Source organism: Megascapheus bottae, chromosome 25 (genome assembly GCF_031878675.1).
Source record: "Megascapheus bottae isolate mThoBot1 chromosome 25, mThoBot2.hap1, whole genome shotgun sequence".
In the NCBI taxonomy this organism is placed as follows: domain Eukaryota; kingdom Metazoa; phylum Chordata; class Mammalia; order Rodentia; family Geomyidae; genus Megascapheus; species Megascapheus bottae.
In genome coordinates this window covers 18,879,859-18,896,392 of record NC_143533.1, presented here as the reverse complement: position 1 = coordinate 18,896,392, position 16,534 = coordinate 18,879,859, and the positions used below count along the sequence as shown (strand labels likewise).

Here is a 16,534-nt window from a genome sequence, read left to right as displayed (position 1 = left end):
TGACCATAGCAAAGATATGGAACCAACCCAGATGTCCCTCAGTTGATGAGTGGATCAACAAGATGTGGTATTTGTACACAATGGAATTCTATGCTGCTGTCAGAAAGAATGACATTGCCCCATTTGTTAGGAAATGGAAAGACTTAGAAAAAATCATATTAAGTGAAGTAAGCCAGACTCAAAGGAACTTAGGCTCAATGGTTTCCTTCACTTGTCATAATCAGTAGAAACCTTGGGCTGTCCTAGCAGAGATTTGCAATAGAGCAAAACCTAGATACATAAAGCCATACAGTATGACGCTAAATGAAGGATTTCTAGGATATAGAAACAAAAGCCATATAATGAATGATTATTGTCCTTAAGGTACTATGTTCTCTCATCTCTTTTGCTGTCCCTTGGTTGTCTCATATTGTTACAGTATCTCACTTTGTTATCTGATATATTGGATATATTTGTATTTGGTTATTTGAAATTGGATAGGGAAGGGAGGAAAACAAGATGAGGGGTGGGGGTGGGGGGGAAGGAAATGGGGACCAAGACATGAGAAAGGGTATCAATGTATGTGAAGTAATGTACCTTCTATCTGGCTAATATAATGTAACCCTTCTATTAATTACAATAAAAAATATATGAAAAAAATTATTGTCAGGGTAATGTACAGAGGAGTTATAGTTATGGTCCTAGACTTTTAAAATACAATCATACTTTCCTAAAGGTTGCTCACTTACTCCTTACCATGACACGCAATTGCAAGACAGCTCATATAGAACCTTTACTGCTTCCTACAGCAAGCACCATCAAGTTGGTCAGAGGAACCTTCTAGAGTGAGTTCCTTCCTTTCTTCCTTCCTTCCTTCCTTCCATCCTTCCTTTCTTCTTTCCCCTCTCCCCCTTCCCCTTCCTCTTCCCCCTCCCCCTCCTCCTCCTTCTCCTCTTTCTCCTTTCCCTCTTCCTCCTCCTCCTCCTCCTCCTCCTCCTCCTCTTCTTCTTCTTCTCCTTCTCCTTGCCAGTCCTGGGGCTTGAACTCAGGGCCTGAGCATTGTCCTTGAGCTTTATCAAGAGTGGTCATCATTTCTGCCACAAAGGAAACTGACTGGTGCTCTATGCCAGCACTGGGTCGACAGTCCTATTGCTGTGAGTTTTTCATCACCCCACTGAGTTTCCTACCCACCAGTGATAAAATTTAGTATCTGGGTATGTAAGCTAGATGGTTATAGTCAAAACTTAAAAACAAAATGCTCTGTTATTTAAAGAGACTAGATAACAGGAAAAGCTGGGAACAGGGGAGAACTACTCTGCGTAGGCCTCAGAAGATAAAACAAAGACAGTGTTTTGCACTAACTGGTGTTTCTAACGAAGAAAAATAATAAATAGCCATCACCACCATCATCATCACTATTATCTCACCATCACCATTCCCATCATCATCATGATCCTCATCATCACTACCACCAAAAATGTTAAATATTCATCTCTGTCATCATCACCATTACCACCACTACCACAAATGGTTAAGTATTCATCTATGTGCCTGGCCTTCTAAATGGTTTTCATGACTCAATTTATTTAATCCTCACAATAACCCTATGAGATAGCTGCTATTATTTTCCTCATTTAAAAATCACTGAAGCATGGATGCTAAGTAAATTTCCCTAAGTCACAAAGCTGTTAAATAGCAGAGCTCCGACTCAAGCCCAAGCATTTCAACTAAAAGCCTATCCTATACTGTCTCTCTGTGGGTTTTCGGTACCTCTGGCTTGTGACCTTGACCTCTTGTCCAACAGTGTGTCAGCCTACTTGCACTAGAGACAGCCAGAAGTGGAGGAGTAAGATGGAGGAAAAAAAGCCCTGGATCTATTATTTTCCCTACAATCCTAGATAAGAAAAGAATGAAGTCCTATTTTAGTCTATCCACACACAACTGACCACCAGTATTACAGCTCTTTCCCACTGGCAGAATCTTGCCTGTCATCATCTCCAAATCCAATGGAAAGGAATCATGAAAGCATACCTTGTCTGAGGCTTCTCTGGGAGACATGCTGCAGGTACCTGTCCAGAAGCCAGGCCTTGCCAAACGGTTTTTATAGCTTTCAGCTGGTTTAGAAATTTAAAAATGTTTCCTTTTTAACTCCACTCTGCTTAGGATATGTTTAACAATAACGTTTTATTAATAAAGGCAAGACAACTGCTAATAAAGCAAAATGTTCATCTGTTTGTATAAACCGATGTTAAGAGAAAATGAAAATAGTGTTCCTACTGTATTAATAAGTAGAATACACAACAATTTAGCTGAAATATATTGTCTTATTCTTTTTTACTTTTTATGTAGGTAAAGACTAAAACTCTTATGTTAAATATTCCATTGTACTACGCAATCTCAAGAAACCAAAAATTATGCCATTATCATAATCTCCTCCTCTATCATGTAAACAGAAAAACTCTGCGAATATATGTGTGTGTTGACCTTGAAGCTTGAACTCAGGACCTAGGCACTGTTCCTGAGCTTCTTTTTGCTCCAGACTACTGATGTACCACTTGAGCCGCATCCACGTCCAGCTTTTTTGGTGTTTAGTGGATGTAAGCATCTCACTAACTTTCCTGCCCCAGCTGATTTTGAATCGTGATCCTCAGATCTCAGTCTCCTAAGTCACTAGAATTATAGACATGAGCCACCAGCACCCAGCCCAGAAATATTCCTGATTGCACTTTACTCTTGTATTTTTGTCTGGTGTTCATCTCTGTGTCATTCCTCTCTTGGATCAGTAATGGGTAAATGTGTGGGTATTTTGTCCCAAACTCAGCCCTACTGTTCAAAAGCAGCATGGACAGTAAAGCATGAATACATAACCTTGACTATCTTCCAACAGTACTTTATTTATAAATACTGATGTTTGAGTTTCATATAATTTTTCATGTGTCACAAAATATAGTTCTTCAGTTGTTTCTCTCTCTGCCATTTAAAAATATAAAAGTCATTCTCAGCTCACCAGACAACCTATACGAGTAAAGAGTTGTATTGGTCTTACCCATGCATCATATCTTACTAACCCTTTTCTAAGACTTCAAGCTTGAAAGTCAGGAAAAAGGTCTTATTCATCCCTGTGTTTCCAGCATTGAATGTGGTGTGTATGTTAGAGAAGATGCTCAATATCTTGATTGGTAGGATAAATCAAGTTATAATTATCCCTGATTAAGATGTGGATATAGGGCCCGGGAGTTTGGCCTAGCGGTTAAAGTGCTTGACTAGCATGCACAAAGACCCGGGTTCGATTCCTCGGTATCCCACATACACAACCAAGCCGGAAGTGGCAGAGACGAGACACAACCAAACCGGAAAAGTGGCAGAGACAAGACTGCGACCGCGACAGAGAGCGAAAGAAGCGAGCTGAGCTGAAGTGAACAGAGCCCAACCGAGTGGTGGCCGGAGCGAGCGGGGCCGGAGCGAGCAGGACCGGAGCGTGCGGGAGCGAGCCAAGCCAGAGCCAGCGAGGCCGGAGCGAGCGGGGCCAAGAGCAAGCTGGAGCGAGCCGGGCGGAAGCAAGCAGGGCCAGAGCGAGCGGGCCGAAGCGAGCGAGCGGGGCCTGAGCTAGAAAGGGGGCCTAGCCGGGCCGGAGCGAGCAGGGCTGGAGCGAGCGGGGCCAGAAAGAGAAAGGGGCCAAAAAAAAAAAAAAAAAAGATGTGGATATAGATCATTTAGTTGTCAATTTAATTTTATCTTTGACATAAGTTCCCATGTGTCTTTTTTATTTTTTTTTTTTTTTGCCAGTCCTGGGGCTTGAACTCAGGGCCTGAGCACTGTCCTTGGGCTTTCTCAAGGCTAGAGCTCAGCCACTTGAGCTACAGCCCAACTTCCAGCTTTTTTCTATGTATGTGGTATGGAGGAATTGAACCTGGGTCTTTGTGCATGTTAGGCAAGCACTCTACCTGTAGGCCAAACCCCGGTCCAAGTTCCCATGTTTTAATTATTGTACTCTAATGTCAACCTTATTTCTATGTATGTAGTAGTACACTAAAGCTTGTTTCTCACTTTAGTAATTGACTCCTGTTTCATCTTATTCTTTATTTCCACAAATAAGAGCTGTTTAGCCTTTAACTTTGTGTCATCTAGTTTGATGTAACGGAAAACTCCCTAAGGCTATCAACTCAAGATTTTCTCAGAGAATCTTGTTTCCAAAGATGCATATGTATGTGCTAAGATGTTTCATGTCTCAGGCGTACACAATGAGTATAACTGTTTCCTCCCCCCTTACATAAACTGATACCCTTAGATTTATGCAGGACTGAGGATACATGCCAGGAGAATGCATGATTGCAGAGGAAGTGAAGGAAAACTCAAGAAAGAACTAGAAGAACAGACTACCTAGCACTGGAACACTTCAACTCCAATTCACATTCAGCAATTTGGAAAGAAATATGTTCACAAGAAGATGTGGACTACCAGCCTCATGCCATACGACACAATTCCAAGGGCACTAACATGATAGCCCAATAGATTTAAAGCTCCACTAGTATTGAGAAGCAGCCATTAAGATGGAAACAAAATTGCAGCCTAGAACAGCTACCCTGTGCATTGTAGCTTAAGTCTACAGAGCTGTAGCTTAGCAAGCTCACCAACAATAAATAGCCAATCATGATCAGAAAACTAAGGGATATGCCTAGAATATTCAGGGTCTGCTGGGCAGCAACAGTTCACATTTGTAATCTTAGCTACTCAGGAGGCTGAGATCTGAGGATCACAGTTCAAAGCCAGCCTGGGCATGGAAGTCTGTAAGACTCTTACCTCCAATTAACTACCAGAAAAGTGGAAGTGGTGTTGTGGCTCAAAGTGGTAGAGTACTAGTCATGAGCTGAGGAACTCAAGGGCAGCGCCCAGTCCCAGAGTTCAAGCCCCATAAAAAAGAATATGCAGTGTGCTCACTTCGGCAGCACATATACTAAAATTGGAACGATACAGAGAAGATTAGCATGGCCCCTGAGCAAGGATGACACGCAAATTCGTGAAGCATTCATGTTTTTTGCCACTGACTAAAAAATAAATAAATAAAAGAATATGCAGGGTCAGAGCTAAATACATCTTATGTCCCAAGAATGTCTGATCACAAATGTATGTGATCGTGAATTGATCCAATATCATCCATAGCTCAGAGTTTACATGTGGTAGACAGCAGCCTGATAAACATGTATTGACAAAATGACAAATCTATCCATGGTCACAAATTTCATCTGTTTAGTCTACCCATGTTTATCACTAGAATCATGTCTACATAAAAATGACACACTATAAGTATTTGTAGAAGGGATTAAACATTGAATTTTTGCCTTTTTAGTCTCTTTTATTGTTTTTTCTCTTTTTTTCTTTTTTGTCAGTTGTGGGGCTTGAACTCTGGGTCTGGGAACTGTTCCTGAGCTCTTCAGCTCAAGGCTAGTGCTCTACCACTTGAGTCACAATGCCACTTCCAGTTTCTGGTAGTTAACTGAAGATAAGAGTCTCACAGACTCCTGTACCAAGGCTGGCTTTGAACCGAGATCCTCAGATCTCAGCCTCCTAAGTACTAGGATTACAGGCATGAGCCACCAGTGCCTGGCTCTTTTTTTCTATCATGTGATTTATTAAGTGAGAATAACTTTTTAGAGATATAAGTAAATGAACAAATTGGGAAAAATCCTTTGTCCTGCTTTCTTACAATTTCAAATCCTGTAATCAGTCTTCTTAATATCATCCTTATGATGCACCTTCCTTTGAACCTGCAGGTACCATTATCCCCTTGGAAGGGGAGCTTATAAATTGGACCAGCTTCCTATGGGTAACAGTGCTGGCGATGTTTGAATATCCATTTAATAGCTACTAGTACTGGCATATTCCTAATGTGGTTTCTCTTGTAATTCTGACAGCTTTATGAATGCTCCAGTAACTTTCTACTAAATCATCACTGAGTTTCATTTTCCATCTTTAAGCCCTGCAGATAGATCTGTAACCATATTATGCTAATAAATAACTGCAGCTCAGGTGGATGGTAGGAAATGATCTCAATGAAAGTACAAGGTAATAATACATTCTCCAGCTTCAGCCATCCTCCATTCACTTATTTTCCCTTCTGTGAACAAAGGCATATTAGCCAATTAAAAAGAAAATTGGTAAATGGTGCTGACATGATTTCATTTTTGTTGTTTACTTAGAAAGAAGCACATTTCCTGTGAGTCAGTGCTACTTGGGCCATTTCTCTACCACCATCACCACCACCACCACAAACGCTAGAGGAAAGCTGCAGAAATGCATGGGTGGCTATTACTCAGCTAGTGGGAGAGATTTGTCTCTCTGCATCCATTGCTTAAGACTTTACATTTATGATCTTGGCTACTCTCCAATTTAATATCCCCATAAGAAAACAACACAGAAAAGAACTCCTCTGGCTTTCACAAAATGCCTTCAAATAGTTAAATAAGTATATTTTTTAATTGGGCTATCTCCATTTTACAACTTACTTCCAAATGTATCTCTTTATTCTACTTCAGTATTTCAAAGCTTTCATGGTTTCAAATATCCAAATCAGTTCAAGGTCTTCCATATTAGAGAAAGAAACAATAAAGTCTGTTCAGAACAACCAAATAGGTCATGTGGAGAACTTTGGGGAGCTCTTTAATTCCAAGGCTTGGAGTCATCAAAAAAGCTGTTGAAAAGAGGTTTCAGAACACACTGTGCTTAGTAAAATGAATTTATCTTCTCTATCCAGTGCATTACATAACTCCTTTGGTTCCAAGTACAACTTCTGAGAGACTTGTACAACCTTATCTCTTTGCACTGAATCCAGTTCAAGCTTGCTCCACTGTCTAAAAGATGTCAAGTCCACCAGAAAAACGACATCTCCCCTAGGATAGTCCTAACAGAGATTCACAAAAACCCAACAACTATCCACATTTGACCACATAAAATTATGCTAATCAAAATGATCTCCACAATACAGAAACAGGAGTGTGAGTGTGTGTGTGAGAGAGAGAGAGAGAGAGAGAGAGACAGAGACAGAGACAGAGACAGAGACAGAGAGACAGAGAAAGACAGAGACAGAGACAGAGACAGAGAGAGACAGCCCAATTGGGGAGGGGTTTTTCTTTTTTTTTAATTTTAGTGTACTGTTTTCAGTTATTCTTTTGTCCTTTTTTTTCCACTCTGGTTTATTCCCTGTAGTTACTGTTTCTGATTTCAGTACCCTTTGTCTTGTATCTAAGTTTACCTAATTTGGGGAAGGGGAGGGGAATAACAAAATAGCGAGGCAAAGAACGAAGGGTGAACCAACGCAGCAGTGATATTCACTGGACACTTTACAACTTGGGAGCAGGGGAGTCGGAGGAGAGGGAAAGCGGGAGAAAATGAGGAAGAAAATAACACTGCTCAAAAAGAAAATGTACACACTACCTTACTTATGTAATTATAAGCCCCCTGTATATCACCTTTACAATAAAATAAGATAAAATAAAATGACATCTCAATCATTTGAGGCACATCTTCATGCCAGCATAGAATGCATCTTAATTGTTATGGCTGAATACTGATCCCTAGAACCTGTACATGGGACCTTTTGATTATCCTGAATTTTGGGTTAGTCCTACATGCAATGACAAGTATCCTAAAAGAAAAGACAAAGAGAGATTTTACACAGAGACACACACAAAGATGTCCAGGAAATACCGCAGCAGAAAGTTATGCAATTGTAAACGAAGGAACTAGTAGAGCAAGCAAAGCTAGAAGAGGAAAGAAAGATCTCCCTTGGGGACTTAAGAGAAAATGCAATACTAGTAATATCTCGATTTTGAACTTCGTTCTCCAAAACTTAAGAAAACAAATTTCTGATGTTTTAAAGCCATTAGTCAGTGGTAATTTGTTAAATCAGCTCCAAGAAACGAATGTAATCAGGCACTAAGCTCCCTTCTTGCTTGGAGACAGGGCTAGGATTTAATTTTCATGAATTTATTAGAATCTTTTCATTTTGACAAGAGCAAGCAACTCCCAACCCCAACCACCAGCGCCCTACTAAAGCCTGCCAAAAAGAAACAAAAATATCTGTTCTTATATGATTGGCTTTAGCCATACTAGCACATAATGTTACCAAGAGAACACAGTTCAAAGTTATTGGTAATTTACTGCTGATAATTACATTGGTTAATTGCTCCCCTTATTCATGGGTGGTCCTTTTTGTCCTCTTAGAATGACATAGATACTATTGTCATATATTGTTGTTGTTCTTTGCTTAATCAGCAATTCCAAAAGAGAAGGAAGATTCAGAAGGATGAAGTCTAAGAATACAAGACTAGGATTGTTTTGGCCTGGCCCTGGCCTTTGAGCTTTTGAGTTCCCATAAACACATTTATGAATCTGGGTAACTTCCATATGGTTCCCTGTATACTCTGATCCCCAAACATTATGCAATGTTCCTCAAAAGATTCCATTTAAAAAGCAGTTTCTCTCTTGAAGAGTAAGAAATCAAAGTTCCTTCCCAAAGATATATTACTGCCAAAAATCAAAGTCCAACAGATACTTCCTGGCTATGACAGAGAAAACATCTCATCAAAGGACTCATGACAACTGCTTAGCAAGCCAGGATGTCTGCTAGTCTCTAAAAGCAGCTCAGGACATTTGTATAACTAAAAACAACTAAACCACAACTTCTAAACCACTTAATTAGATTTCCAACTGTTATTCTTGAATTCATTAACAAAACAAAAACAAGAGAAAACACAAGCTACGAACAGGCTATGCTTAGCCTGTAGTCTTTTTGAACAAGATGATGTAACATCCCCAATGGACCTCTGTCTCCTCCACCCCCACTCTCCCAGTTTCTCCACTAGGGATACTTGCCTCACTTCTATGGCCCTAAATACTCTTCCCCTGTGAGTCTTTCCTTTCATTCACTTTGTGTTCTACTCCTAACTCAAATCTCTGTAGTTTTTGTTTGTTTTTGTACTCTTCTGCTGATCCTTAAAAGCTGGGAAGTCTTGGGAGGTGAGCATGGTGGGGTAGAATGGGGCAGTCCCTTTCACTTTGATTCTCTAAGACATACCCCACATTAGGGAAAATGAACAAAGCCAAACAATCTCACTGAGTTATACATGATATGGACAGTGACCAAGTAGACTTGGCCCCCAACCCTGCTTTCCCTCATGCATACTAAAAGAAGGATGTTGGATAAACTATTCAACCATCTATGAATACTTTTAAAGGAATACTATGGGCCCGCCTTAGCTTTCCTCTAAATCTCTTTCTCATTTGGAGCGTGGACTATGCTGTGTTACTCCTTCATTCCTCTACTGCTTGTTCTTACACAAGAAACACAGTGAGAAAAATAATAAACGTTTGTGAATATTGTATCCAGGAACTTTCTAGTTAACAAAAATCAATACATAAAAGCACAAAGTGACCTTCTAAAACCCACCTTTGCTACTTTCCACTCTCCTCCCCAAAACGGTCCTGAAAAGTTGCCCCATCTACACAGTCTCCCTCAAGGCGAGTCTTAATAGCACAGGTTTCTTTCTGTTCACAGTCACCACCCTTTTCCTCCCAAGTTGTTGGGTTGATGGCCTTCTTGACCTACAAGGTGAGATTCAGCTTCCTAAAGCATGGCTTGCCATCATGTCCAGTCATCTTCCCCTCAAACAAGAGCCATCAGAGGTTTAATAGCAAACCAAATCAAGACAAAACCTTTCCTTTTGCACCTTGTGTGGTCCACAGATTTGTCTTGGCTGAGCTTTCTGGGCGTCTCACTCATCATTTCCCTTCAGAAGCTACAGAATTTAGCCAAAGGAAACCAAACTCACTTCTCAAACATGCCAGAACCTTCTAGCTCCCTGCATCTGCTTAGACTGACTCCATCTAGGCTGCTTACCTTACCTATGTGGTTACAAGTACCACCTGTTATTCAATGTCAACCCTAGAACTACTTCCATTACAACACCTCTTCTAGGAACTGTAGCAGAGAAAATTTTTCTGAGCCTTTTCTATTTTGCTTGCAATATATATAGAGCCTTTAATTTCCTTATAAAAGTGTTACTGAATTCTACTGAAAAGCCATCCCCAGAGGACAACTGCACAACTCCAGGTACTGCTTAAGACATAGACTTATCTTATTTACTCCACTACCCTTCTTGGTTCCCAGTACCTCTCCCCAACTCCCTAAGGCCCCAGGCACAGTATGTTCTTAGTGAGTATTCACTGAATACATTAATATCTAAGTCAAGTATCTGTTACTGCACAAAAAAAAAAACAATCTGCTTTGATAACTAGTGAAGGACTAGATCTGCACAGGGTTAGCAAGCGGCACTGTCACTAGCTCCTTCTCACCATGTCCTACTTTGCTCTTAGGGGAAAAGACAATATAGGAAGATGGAGAACCTTCTCCAGCCATCGTTTCATGTGTATGTGCGCCATGACAGAGTGCTAGATAGCACATCCCCCCACCCATGAAGCATCTCCTTCCACCACTGCTAGCCTTCCTGCCTCACACCTCTGCCACAAAGGGCCAGACAAAGGAAAGGCTGAGAAACTTGGTCTGTAACAAAGCAGGCTTAATGAAAGTTCTAAATCAGTTCATGATGAAGCCCACAAAATGGAAGAGGTAACTCTAGAAACCTAGAAGAATCTGTCACTTGGCTGCCATTTGGTCAGTTCCCATGTCTCCAAGTACATCTGTCATTTGGAGTTTGGCTCTAGCCCCACACTTCATCTCTGTCCTCTTTGTCACCACAGGGTATCACAGTCCAGCCTCAGAATCCTTTCCCACCAGCAGTGAGGGCCACAGTGTCACATATGAAGAGCTGAGAGCAGCAGTATTGGTTAGGTATCTAGACCACAGATGGTGGTCACATTGGGCTGTTTCCAGCCCTGGGCAAAGGCTGTGGGGAGAGGGCCAATATCCTGTGTGGGCAGCCAAGTGGCAACAGAGCAGGTCACAGGAAGTAGGCCAAACACAAGGACAGCGGCTTATGTGGATGGCAGAAGGGCTGGCTGTGGGATGAGAGTCCAGTGAACAGTATGCCAGTAAGTGTGGTATCTGACTATGGAAGCCCCTCTCAGTTACCGCCATGAGGAAATAAATACCAGCTGCAGACCCAGGAATGCCCCCAGCTCATTTTCCTACCAGGGATACTATTTTCAGTTCAGTTGGAATTAAAGGAGAGATGCGAGACAGTCCCTGGGAGAACATAGCCATTACTTGTCAATTACATGAGAAATTCTGCAAGGTGAGGGGAAGGGGTGGAAACAACTTGAAAGAAGAAAAACCGACTGTCTAACGTGAGTATGTGACCTGACAAAGGAGAAGACCTGAGCCCAGAAGGGGGAAGAAAGAGCATTTGAGACAGTGGAGGCAGCAGACACAGCTGGGCCTCAGGAATTCTTCCTATAAAAAATGAGAAAACAGGCACTGAGAGTCAAAGTGGAAAATGTGACTGGAGGACAGAGTGGTCAAGGAGGACAAAGTGGGCCCAAGTTCGTTTCTAAATGGCTCCCAGTTTTAGAACTGGCTCCATAGACCAGGCTTATGTTACCATTCAGGCTCCCAGGCTCCTGCCAGAGATTCTGACCCTTTCAACCTTGAGGAGGGTCAAGATCTATAAACAACTAGGTGCCATTTCAACAGGTGACTCTAGATAAAGGAAGGCAGGTTCAGGGGCTAACTATAGTCTCTATAGGAAGAACTATAATAAGCATTGTAAATGTTCATGTCACTCACTTGATCCATAAACCATCCCTATTATCCCACTTTACATAAGAAGAAACTGAACTCAAGGCATAGTTGTTGTTATGCTACCAGCATCACACATAACCTCCAAAGAAATCTGTCTCCAAAGCCACCATTTAGAGCTGCTCTGCATTTCAAGGCATTCTGGGGTCACAGTGGTTTCCAAATATATTCTTCATCCTCTCTACCCAGAATGACAAAGACATGGAGCAAGTCCTGGGTTGGGAACTTGGTGTTATTTCTAATCATACAGGTGAAAGGTATCCAGTGTGTTCCCTTTTGCTCTACCTCCCCAGTCTATCTGCTGAGAAAGCCTTTTGCTATTCCACTAAATGATGTACTCTTTTTTTTCTTTTTCATGTAATCTAAGCAAGTTACTTTATCTACTTGGGCCAGTTAATTATGCAAGCCTGGCAGCAAATAGTCTGGGAATTAAACCAAAATCTGGAGGTTAAACCAAATCCTTCTTCTCATCTGGATCAGATACTTTTCCAAGTTTCTCAGCTATAATTTTTGCTATCTACCCTTCAACTCCAGGGTTTCTTGAGGACTTCTTTCCATTTAAATGTATTCTGCTTAAGTCCTTGGTTTTCCTTGGGTTTCTTGCCCTGCTCTCTAATCTCTCCTGTCTTACACCCACCTGACTTTCAGTAATTTTAAATGAGGCAATTCTGTCAGGATTTTGCAGTACTTCTCAATTTATCTTTGGAGCAATAATAGAATAAAGGACAGCCTGAGTTTGGGAACAAAAGACTAGTGTTGGGAGCCTGGAAAGTGGGAAGGCTGCTTCTTAGTTCCCCAGAGGTAGAATGGGAATGCCACTGTGAAAGCTGAAAGAAATGATGAATTATGGTCCTGTGCTTCTTGGGAGGTGGCAAAGATTGGGAGGATTGAGGCTCACGCTTAGCTTAGGCAAAAAGTTAATGAGATACTATCACAAAAGTTAAGCCAGGCATGGTAATACATATCCCAAGGGGGAAAAATTAAAATATTTTTGATTCTATAGGCAATGTGTGAACTGTCATTACCATCTTGCACCTACTCAAGAAGAGGTTACTGATTTACTGATGTCCAACTGTGAGGGTGTCATGAGTGCTAGGGGTAAGGGAGTCAGAGAGCAAACAAGATCGTGATACAAGCCAGAATTAATACTGGAGTCTCTTTCTTCAAAGTTAACTTGTCCTTGAACAGCAAGGAAAGGCTGGGACATGTGTCATTCTGTCCACAAATACTGTAAACTGGATGTCAAATGTCTTGCCAGGAGGATTTCAACCTGTCTCCTCCAATGCATGGAGAGGAAAAATTGTCTCATTTCATTGCAGATGCAAAGCTAGAGCATGGATGAAAGTGATGCTTGGAGCTCTCACTCACTAACAGGCAGCAGTTGGAAAACACCTGTGCCTGGTATTGGGGGATGTTTCGAATGTTTATTAGACCCATCTAAAACTGTTGTTTCTTTTCTACAAGCAAAACTGTCTCATGAAATTCTCTGCAATTGCACATGTGAGTTCAGAACAGGAATATTAATGGAATAAAATGATACACATTCCACTAAAACTTTATTTGTTGATTTTCTTTTCTGCTTACAGGAACACTGACGTTAGTGCCTGAGTCTTCACTGCATTTAAAGTGCCTCTTTAAAAATCTCATTTGGAATGAATATTCCATTAATGTTTGGTAGTACTTGGCTCTACTCTTTTGTGTCTCGGTTGTTTACTTCCCTCACTTCCAGGGAACAGTGGAGGAAGGGAAAAGGGCAAGCGGAGTTCTACCCATAAGGAAAGGGTATATGTAAAATCAGACAGTGAAGAAAACTAGATAAAAAGAACGAGGTCCTGCAAGATAAAATCTTGCAGAGCATTTTACACTCTTTATGACCACCTACGACTAACCTTCATGATGAATTTCTGTATTTAAATCCTCACCTTGTTATACCAGGAGAGATTCTATACAGCTTCAAAGAGTTATTTTGATTAATTTATTTTGGTAGCTGATGAAATACCATGGGGTTACCATACTTTTAGTCACATGACTTAAGCGCCTTGGAAAGTGGGCAGCCTACCAAGCTGACTTTGCAAATAGGTTCTGATGGCCTAAGCCAGACTCAGGTAAGGGCTCCTGATGCTAAAACTGGTGATTCAGCTAGAAATATCTCAGATTTCAGATGCAGTGCTCCAACACAAGAAATCCCCAGAAGGAACTCACTTCTTGGTGTACTAGAGCACTTGGGAGGATTGAACGATCTCATTAAGCACAGTCCTACAGTATGTCTAAGAGGGCCGTGAGCCTGAATGGAGCCATTTCTTCCCCGAAAGCAGGAAGCCAGGATGGAGAGGATAAGGGCTCTCTGCTTCCCAGGCCAGAGCTTCCTTACAACATTCCAGAGAAAAACCTTGATTTACCTCTCTCCCTAAAGAGAGCCTAGAGCCCCAAGCACACTGCTGAGTGATGGCACTTCACAGTCAGTAAACCATACTACACAGTTCTACCAACAGAAGGTATCCAGGCAGCTAGGATCACCTGCAGAGAACACTGTCAGGTCTAGCTAGTAGAATAGTATTGCTAAAAAGCAGAATTATAAAGAATAAAGTTATTATGTTACCGTGGTTCTCTACCTGAACTTTTCAGAGATGGTGTCATATTCTTATCTGTTCTGTAGTGCCCAGGTATGGGGCAAGGCAGCCACAGCAGAGCTCGCCCCACTGGGCTCCTCCCAAGCACTAGCCTAACAAGTTCCACGGGAGACAGGGCTTATCTTCATTGTCCAGGGCTGTCTCCTCAGTAATATCAGAGTGCCTGGCATCTAGCAAAGGATCACTCATTTCTGTTGAATAAATGAATGAAGAGATTCTACTCTGATGAGAAACCTAAAAATCTACTTCAGTGGATATCCTACGGAGTTATAATATGGGGTGGAAAATAAGAACCACACAAAAGAAATGAAATAGTGTCTGATTTACTAGGAACTGACATTAACAATCTGGAACTGTCTACCTGGGTCAGAGAAGATGGTGGTAATGAATAAGATTAAGGGAAAGCAAGGCATTGTCACTCAAAGAGCCCTCAGGAGCTAACACTAACCTAGACCATGGGCATTAGAAAAGACCATCCATGTCATCTCCTCTTGTTGCTTTTCACTGAAAGGATTTCTGTTCTTCAAGATTCTTCACAGTAAATCAGAACACCAGACATCAAAGTCTCTCAGGGCCACTTTGAGGTTGCAAACAGATGACAAATGAAAACTGTCCCCTATCCCAAATCCTTACGTTTAGGAGTCATACAAGAAGACTGTTATTTGATCAGTGTTTGATTCATTCATTCAACAAATTCCTTTTGAGTCCTGGTATTCTGTAAACATAAACATGACCAAACCTGAAACTGAGTTGCTAGAACCATTGGGAAGGCTTACAAATCAATTTTATTCTACTTTGTCATATGATCATGTTTCAGAATATATTCAAATAAATGAACATTTTTATAGCAGGAGTACAAAGAGTTCTATCTCCTCCTGGGATCCTAAAATGTGCCTACTCATTGCACCTGAAAGTTCCTACCTAAGGGCAGCAATCATTAGTGATATTCTATCCTCAAGTTTCTTCTCTTCACTGCTCTAGTCTGAAGGCCTAAATTTTTCTATTATTCTTGTTGATTGCCTGTCAATTTTTTTATATTTTTTATTGTAATTAATAAAAGGGTTACATGATATTTGCCAGATAGAAGGTGCATTAATTCACATACATTGTACCCTTTCACATGTCTTGGTACCCATTACCCTCCCCCCACCCACCACCCACCCCCCGTCTTGGTTTTCCCCCCTTCCCTATCAAATTTCAAATAACCAAATACAAATAAATTCAATATATCAGATAACAAAGTGAGATACTGTAACAATATGAGATACCCAAGGGACAGCAAAGGAGATGAGAGATAACATAGTACATTAAGGACAACAATCATTCATTATATTTGCCTGTCAATTTTTAAAGTTTATTTTTAACTTAAATGATTTTTGCAGAGTTTCTGGATCATTTTAGAGATTGGAGGGGGACACATAGATTGAAGGAAACTAAAGAATATATCTTACTTGGCTTTCTTCTCTGGATTACTTATCTTGGTTTAACAATACTCTAGTCGGGATCTTCTATCTAAGCTCCAAGGGAAGCCAAGCCTGTGGTCCTTCCCATCCCAGTCCCAGTTCCAGTCAACCTACCCCTCTCCTCACAGAACTTTCACCTAAAGTTGTCACTGAATACTCAGAGACTTTATTTGCCCTTTCTAGAGATTCCCACTACATTTTTCAAAATTTTCTCAGCCCTTTCCAGCCTCATTATCTTCAGTTTTTTTATTATTCCCATTTCCTATGCACAACTTCCAGATCATAAACAATCTCATCCACTAAAACAAACCAAATCTAGGAAAATCCAGGTTGAAATGCTTTTCTTATTGCTACCACTCCAGTCTTTCTGTCTTCCATTGTTTCCCTTTAGCATCTCTCATTTCAAACTCAAAAAGAGGTTCATCATTCCTACTCAGAAAGGTATAAGTAGATCACTTCAGTATAGGAAATAGATGCTGTAAGTTAATAACTTCATAAAAGTAGGCAAGAAATAATTATTCATTACCTAAATGTACAGGCTTTGGGTCTGTTTTTTTCTCTTGCTCTACACTTAATCTTCTCCAGACTGACCCCCATTCCAGCCCCCAAAATTCAACCATCCAAACCAAAACAGAGCATTTGTCTGTCATAACTCCAGAGGCTAGAGGGATGTGCAACCTTCCCCATCTGTTTCTGAGTGTTCTCACTGA

The 16,534-nt window shown here is 41.0% G+C and overlaps 1 protein-coding gene and 1 non-coding gene across 2 annotated transcripts in view; one reads left to right on the top strand and one right to left on the bottom strand.

Annotated features, from left to right (window-relative positions):
• LOC150046523 (uncharacterized) overlaps positions 1 to 16,534 on the bottom strand; it is a 275,398-nt gene that overhangs the window by 232,208 nt on the left and 26,656 nt on the right. The window lies entirely within an intron of this gene.
• On the top strand, positions 4,910 to 5,016 carry LOC150046524 (U6 spliceosomal RNA). Its single transcript, XR_016532645.1, has one exon. It is a non-coding gene; the product is annotated as a U6 spliceosomal RNA (small nuclear RNA).